This window comes from Balaenoptera physalus (genome assembly GCF_965194825.1).
Source record: "Balaenoptera physalus genome assembly, chromosome: 4".
NCBI classification, from domain to species: Eukaryota; Metazoa; Chordata; class Mammalia; order Artiodactyla; family Balaenopteridae; genus Balaenoptera; species Balaenoptera physalus.
In genome coordinates, this window is record NC_138891.1 from 131,219,335 (window position 1) to 131,227,196 (window position 7,862).

Here is a 7,862-nt window from a genome sequence, read left to right on the forward strand (position 1 = left end):
AAAGGCATTCTGTTCCAGTTGCCTGCAGTGATCACTTGCTGGGTGGGTAATGCATCTTTCATCAGCTTCTTCTCGTTTCCTGCCTCATACCTCGTTTTTTCCTTGAATTAACTCCCCAGTTAACTTACAATAATTGAATTCTTGCCTCTGCCTGCTTCTGAGGGGACCTGGAAGTATATTTCCCTAGCTATTTCTCAATCTTTTTAGTATATTTTACCTACCCTGTTATTTTTTAGCTAGCTTGTAATTACTAGATATTTATTACTTTTGATAGTTGGGTGATTAATCTTATCCTTACTGTTCTGGTCACAGCAACGTAGACCACAGTCACAAGAATCACATTTGATAGCCTGTTTCTTTATGGCAAGCAATTTTCTACTTCAGGAAGATAACATACCTCCTTATGTAGGAAGTAGGCATGTTGTAAGACATTACTTGATTAAAGTGTCCTGATTTTGTCCATGACCAGTCAATTTTAAAAGCATCCCCAAGCCTGTGTACTAATTGCCTTTGAATCATCTGTAGCATAATAGCAAGGTGAGAGCAGGGTGACCACAGTCATAAAAAAGCCACTAGCTCCTAAATGAGTGAAAACAGAAAATGCATTACTCTGCGCAACTCAGATATTTGGGGCATATGAAGTGATCTCTAAAAGCTCACTGCATAATGAAGAAAGAACAGATAAAAGCTCAGTTAGATGGATATTTATCCCAGGGCAAGGTAAACAAATTTCTTCCCACCACAGTGCAAATTATTGACCTGAAAATTCACACGGGGAACCATACCAGTTTATCAACTGATTTTGTTTATTTTTTGAAATCCTCAAAGAGAAACTCCTTTGTAAAGTACTATTACAAAGTACCTGTATTCTTATAAAATTACTTAGACAAGGAACCGACTTTCTTAGAATAATATTGATTTTTGTCATTGAATAGTTCTACAGTAATCAGTGAGAACATTTTTTCTCACAGCAGTAGACATTATCAATGTTTTAACTCTCTCTACATTTTTTCCCTCTGACAACCATAATAGGCAACTTGAAATATTGAAGGTCTTCGCTCTTCAGTGGCCAATTCATTGCATTCCATATTCCTCTTTTTTATATTTTCAACATAAAACAACTCCTTCTGTTGTGTCCTCTACACAACTGCCACAGACATTTGGAACCATATGTTCCCGTCTGGTGCACACCATGAACAAGAGCAGAATGTCAAAATATGGCTTACAGAAAATCCTCCATGACGTGTTGTCGCACCCCAGACAGCAGTAGAGATGGAAATTTATCCAGGATGTTGGGGAAAGAGCACACTGTGGCCTCACTTTTCTTTTTTGGAGTCACCATGATGATGCTACTTCCAACTCTGCTCGTGTCTATGGAATCAGGGCAGTTCCTCTTTATAGCCTTACGTCACCACTTCAGTGGTAAAAACCAAATGATTGACAAGAACCAGATACTTGTGCCTTTACTCTTCTGCCCAGCCCTACACAAGTGATATAAAATCTGTACAGTACCACGACAACCCTCAACCATAATTGAAAACAATTTTTCAAATGGATTATGTTCTTGCTAGTTGGTATGAGGGGAAATTGAGTCACTAAGCAGCTCCAGTATTTTTGTTCTACATCACAAAGCAGATTTAGTCTTCCTATACATGACTTCACCAACTACACTGTGACACTTCTAAACATACAGTCTTATTCATTAATCCATTAATTTACCAATGTTTGCTCTATTCTTAACAAGATATGATGACTCTTCTGGGGAACTGAGAAGATGTATATGATTAAAAAATGAACCCAACATCTTAAGGTCATAAGCTGCTTTGTTAAATCAGCTATATGCCTTACTTCAAAGTCGGATCAAAAATAACAATTAAGTTATTCTTTGTATTTGTTCATGGAAGTACAGTCATGGTTTCCCTTTTCTTTCTCTCACTTCTGAACCCATATATGGCCCTATCAATTCAGATGTTCCTGCCTGTCTCATTCATGTTTGATTTCCTAGTCATATTTATTCTATTTATATAAATGGTCATGGTAGATTTTAGGAAGACACAGCATGAAAATCCCTAAAAATAAATTGCTGTTATTCTATTACCATTATGCTCCATTTTTCTTCATCAAAAGAAAAGAGAGAGAGAGAGAGAGATCCAAACATTCAGTAAAATACAAATATTATATACAACAGTGTGTGAATTTAGGCCATTAAAATATACAATGGAGATTTCTTATTTAGTAGCAGCAATTTGTGGGCCCTGGAGTGTGGCAATGATAAAACTGTCCAAAGTCACAAATACAGTATATATTTAGTCATGGTGGTGTCATTTGGCTCAAAATAGACTTTTATTTTGCCTTTTTTCCCTTAACCACATTCAAAATTAGAGAGGAGTGATGAGAACCAGCAAGAAGACAGAGCAAACTGCTCACAGAATCATGGAAGTGTTCAAGTAGCCAGCTAAATTCATTGCATATCTCAACCACAGAAATATTTCAGGTGACTCTGTTTTTGACAAAACGTGGGAACCACAGGATCTACAACATGTACAAGCAAAGCTCAACAACTCTAATAATAGTTACAGAAGTGAAAGCCAATTTGGATAAAGTAAGACATTGACTCAAGTCCTCTGAGAAAAGATTTTTGAAAACAAAGTTTACAAAACTCTGATTTTGTCTTTTGGGAATTGCATTCCTCTCTACACCTTGACTCTTTTGCTGGATTTCTTTATTATTGGGAGAATTCTCTTGTACCATTTCTCCATCTGACATCATGAAACGTGATATACTTTTTTTCTTTTTTTATCACAAAGTGACTGAAAGGCTATTTCATGCTCTGGCTATTGACTGAACATGTACTTTGTAGCCCACATTCCCTAAGAAGGACATGGGTGACATCAGTGTGGGGCACAAGTGAATTCTGTGTTTCATGGGGTTTACTGTCTCAGTGACTATTATTTTTCTAATAATATATCCAGAAGGTAGCAGATAAAAATACAACCTTAGCATCCATCAGCCCATTCTCTAAGAAGGAGAAAGTTTGTATGGAATTAATATAAACTATTCTTCATTGCTGCCTCTTTTATTATACTACGGTTGAAGTCCATCAACTGGTTCATGGCCGCATATAATCAGAAAACTTAGTAGACTGTTTTGCGCTGACATTATTTCCAGAATGTATAAGGTGGTTCTCCTCCATGGGTACCAACTGCCCATTTATTGGACTTAATATCTGAATCATTTTTATGCCTCCTGTTTCTCTCAAGCCAATCTTATATGTGCTTTGTTAATTTGAAAAATAGTAATAAAATAAGGGAACAATTTTTTTTTCAAGAGTCAGTGAAAAGAGTGACAGCACAGTTCTAGACACCAAGACATGTGGGATACAAGGAAGAAAACTGATTACAGAATGAAAAACCTTTGTTCTGTGCCTGTGTATCTGTTGGGCAAATTGCATTTGTTGGCCGACTGGACCTCAGACTCCTCCTGTTAAATGAAGGAGCTGGGATCAATGTTCTTTAAGATCCTTCTGTTTCCAATTTTCTATCCAGAGTCTCCAGGTTCTTCTTTCTTGCCAGTTCTCTCATTCTCCTCATCAGCTAGTCCAAATCTGACATGATCAAATTTGTGTTTCAGCAAGGTCACTATGGTTGCAATGTGGGAAACAGCTTGGAGGGGAGTATGAGGTTGGGGGAGATACAGGTAAGAGGCGAATGTAGTAGTATTTGAGTAAATTTATGTGGGTATGATTTCATGTGGGGTAGACAGAGGTGAATGGAGTTAGAGGATATATGTGTTGTTAAGCTGTCTGGATGCACCTTTACTGATTTGGATTCGGTGAGTGAGGAGAGAAGAGATGTCAAGGTAATACTCAGGCTTCTGGTTTAGGTAATCAGGTTGGCATCTGCACACTTCACTGAAATGGTGAACACTGCAAGAGCATCAGCTTTGGGGAACAGAGATAAAAGTTTGATTTTGGACATGGTGATTTGAAATCTCTTTGGGACATAGTCACTTGACTGTTACTGTACACTTGAGAGCTATGACCTTCACTTAACACATATCTGAGGCCCTTCTCACCACACTTCACAGAACCTAGAAAAAGATTCAAATCCAAAAATAATTTTAAAAAGCAATTTAGATTTTTATGGAAGTTTCATTGGAAAGACAGGGGAATGGAGTTACATTGCATTTCACATATTAAAATTTCTTAAAAGTCATCCTTACGTATACCTCTTTATCTGAATATCAGCTCCCCGTAACAATTTCTAATCATATTCTTTTCCTCTCTTTAAAAAAAACTCTCCTTTTTCCTCTATGATCCTACAAAATGCCAAAATTGGGCATTCTTTGTTCACTTAGGCATGAAGCTTGGGAGCCAGTCATGGTCTTGGCGAGTTTCAATGCATCTGGTCACACTTACTTCTCAATTTTATTACTAAACACATCATATTCTTATTAATTATATATCAGCCTCCTCTATTCCTCTATTTGATGTTGAGCCCCTGAGGGGCATGGCTAATATATTTTATTTAATGCTAGAACTTAGGTTAGACTTATATTAGGCAGGAAAAACATAATTATTTAGTGAAAAAATTTATATTATTTTCAAACCATACTTTTTTTATGAAACATCCCTGGACTTCCCAGGTTGAAATAATCTCTCCCATACAGGCTCCCAAAGCAAATTAATTTTACCTCTGGTTTTTGAGTTCCACTTATTATGTGCTACACCATATTAAGATAATTTCAAACATATTGTATCTCTATTATGCTAATCAAAGTTTATTAGTCTTTGTATTACCAACATGCACACTATGATTTAACTATATCAGGTTGTTCAAAAAGTATTTTTTAAGTACACTTGCGAAGGGATAAATGAACGAATGCATAATCTGGGGTTTAGGTGTATGTCTGGGTACTGTCCGTGATCTCTATATTTTCTCTTTCTCTATAAAACACATCTGATTCCGATCATTCATCTTATACTGTGTTCACTCAGTTTCATTTTGCCTGAGAAAAAGGGAACATTTCTTTTCCTAGTTTGTATCCTTTTATTCTATTTCCTGCTTACATATTTTGTTAATGCTAATTGCTTAAAATATATCTATTGAACGAAGTCATGCAATCACAGTCCTATGGGATATCCAATCTGCCATCACTGAATGTCATCATCAAATTTGAAACATAAGCACCTAAGTAGTTGAACAGAGTTTGTAATGTCTTAATGAGGAAGAAGGGACAAAAGCTATTTGGAAGACCACTGATAGTGTCTCCCCACACAGGATGTTGCATATTCTCAAAAACATGTTTAAGATTTTGTATCTGTTCACAAGAAAATTTTTTTTTTAAATATCAACACTTGGTTGCACTAGCCTGTGTATTTATGTTTTAGCAATATGTACATCTGAGGTTTTTTTTTTTTTTTCCCTCCATTGGATTAAGTGCTCTAGCAAGTATATGTGTCTTATCTTACATACCACCTGCAAGGAATTTTAAGCAATTTAATTTTAATCTTTCAGTTAAAAAAAAAAATTCACTGACTTTAAAATGCAAAACACCTCTGGAAGATTATATGGAAATAGTTTAACTGCACCAAAACAGGCCTTCTGCACAGAAAATGAGAGATTTCCTTTTAATTAAAATGACAGCAGGAATTTAGGATGATAGAATTTACTGTAATTAAAATTGGAAAATCATTATTTAACAAGAGTCATGCTACATTTCTTGAAGAAAACACAGTGAGGATCTTTTAATTTCAGATGAGTCAATAATTTTATTTTTATGTCTCTCCTGAGCCTGTTCTTATTAAAAGAGTATGGAAGATAAATTTGAGGAAGCATTCTACACTTTTCTAGTCTCAACTGCAGTCTTTTGCGTGTGAAGTGTGTTTACAACATTAAGGTAAATTTCAAGATAATGATACTTTAAAAATATATGAATATGGGGAAGCAAGAATATTGAATAAGCATTAGAGATTCCAGGAATCAGGAATTCATTCATTAAAGAATGAAAGATATATCTGGGCCAACTCATTCTATATTCACTGCTGCTTTTCCACTTATTGACATTTTTTTAATTATCAAAAAATATTTACCATGAGCATATCCTGAACTTACATGATGTATTTAAATTTTAAGTTGCACCTTGCTATTATATGTCAGGTTTTACAGCTTTGATTCTCCTAATCAAGCATAATCTTAAGATTAAAGGGCTCAGTTTATTAAGCAGAGGAAACACATAAAACAGTTTTTCTACTCTGTGTCAGAAAGGAAAAAAAATGCTGCAAAATAAACTGTACTTTATCACATATTAAATGAGAAAAAACATGCTTGAGGAGAATGAATTTGTTAGTATACCAATGGAAAGAAGGGAGTTTTTAATTTGCTGTAGTAATTACACCTTAGATATGGATTTAGATGTTAGTTTCCACCACTACTGATGGCGTATGATGCATGATGGGGAGAGTTTTGAACCTGGAATTTCTCTACCGCTGCTACTTTGCCAATAATAATAACAGAAATTAATGTTTATTGAGTTTAGTATGCACTGGTTACTTTATATCCCTTTAGATCCTCTGAGCTAGGTCCTATCATTTTATTATTATCCACATTTTTCAGAGGAGGATTTGGCAGCAAGAAAAAGTTAAGCAAGCTACCCAAAATCATTTAGCCAATAAAATGTGGAGCCAGGATTCAAGTGAAGTAGTATAACTCATGAGCCTGTACTCTTCAGAATGTTATGTTCTATAGTTTTGATTTATGTTTGTATACTATTATTGACCTCTATATTGTCTCTCTCTATATAAAACACTTCTCTTCCTATGATTATTCATCTCATGCTTATCCAGTTCTATTTTACTTGAGATCAAGGACCATTTCTTTTCTTATTTTGTATCCTTTAATTACATCTCCCACTTCCACATTTGTCTAAAGCTAATAGATATGCTAATAAATGCTAATAAGTAGGTGGAGCTAAGATTCAAACCAAGTGAAGAAATTACTTGACCCTGTGTTCTTCACCACTAAGTTCCACGACCCAAGAAAAACAATTTATCTCTCTACTTCAGTTTCCAAGAAAAACTATTTATCTCTCTACTTCAGTTTCCTCATCTATAAAATGGAGAGCAGGGGGAGTTAAATGGTCTTTTAGGACTTTGTCATCTTGGTAGTTTAGTCATCACATGTGGCAGTTATGCTAGGCTAACACAGGGTTAAGGAAAATAGATCTCTGTATGCAAAAGAATAATAAACATTGATTTACCAGAATGCTCAGTGGTTGGGCTTGGTCTTGGTTTCCATTCCCACAGAACCTTACCTTGGGTAAAGGATTAGAATGTAATAAGTTTGGGAGGTGATCCCAGGTCCTACTAGTAGGAAAGTTGACTGGCCATATGGTATATTAGGAAGCAAGTTGCTTAGTCTTTCAGAGGAACTCTGAGAAAAACATAGAATACAACTAGGGAGTTCTATTACCAAGAATTTTGCTGCTGGGACACTTATTTTTGTCCCCAGGGACTTGCTTAACACTTACAGGGGCTGGTTTAGTTTTGCCTTTAGATAGAATAGGCTCAGGAGACCAGAGGGAATACACAGGCAAAGAAGCATAGGTGCACTGGCCATTCAAAGTCAGACCTGCCCACAATGAAGGAGAAGGGCAAGTGGATATACCTGGAACATTTTCCCCAAGGGTATGCTGACAAACTTAGCTTTTAGATTAAGAGTAACCCTGAAATATTTGTTTATTTGTTTTTTTGTTTGGTCTTCCTGGTAGAGTTAATTTTATTTTCTGGAACAGTACAATCTTCTTTCTTATTTTAGTAAATAGAGTGTAAAGGACACAACTGAATCTTTTTGATGATTAAGTTT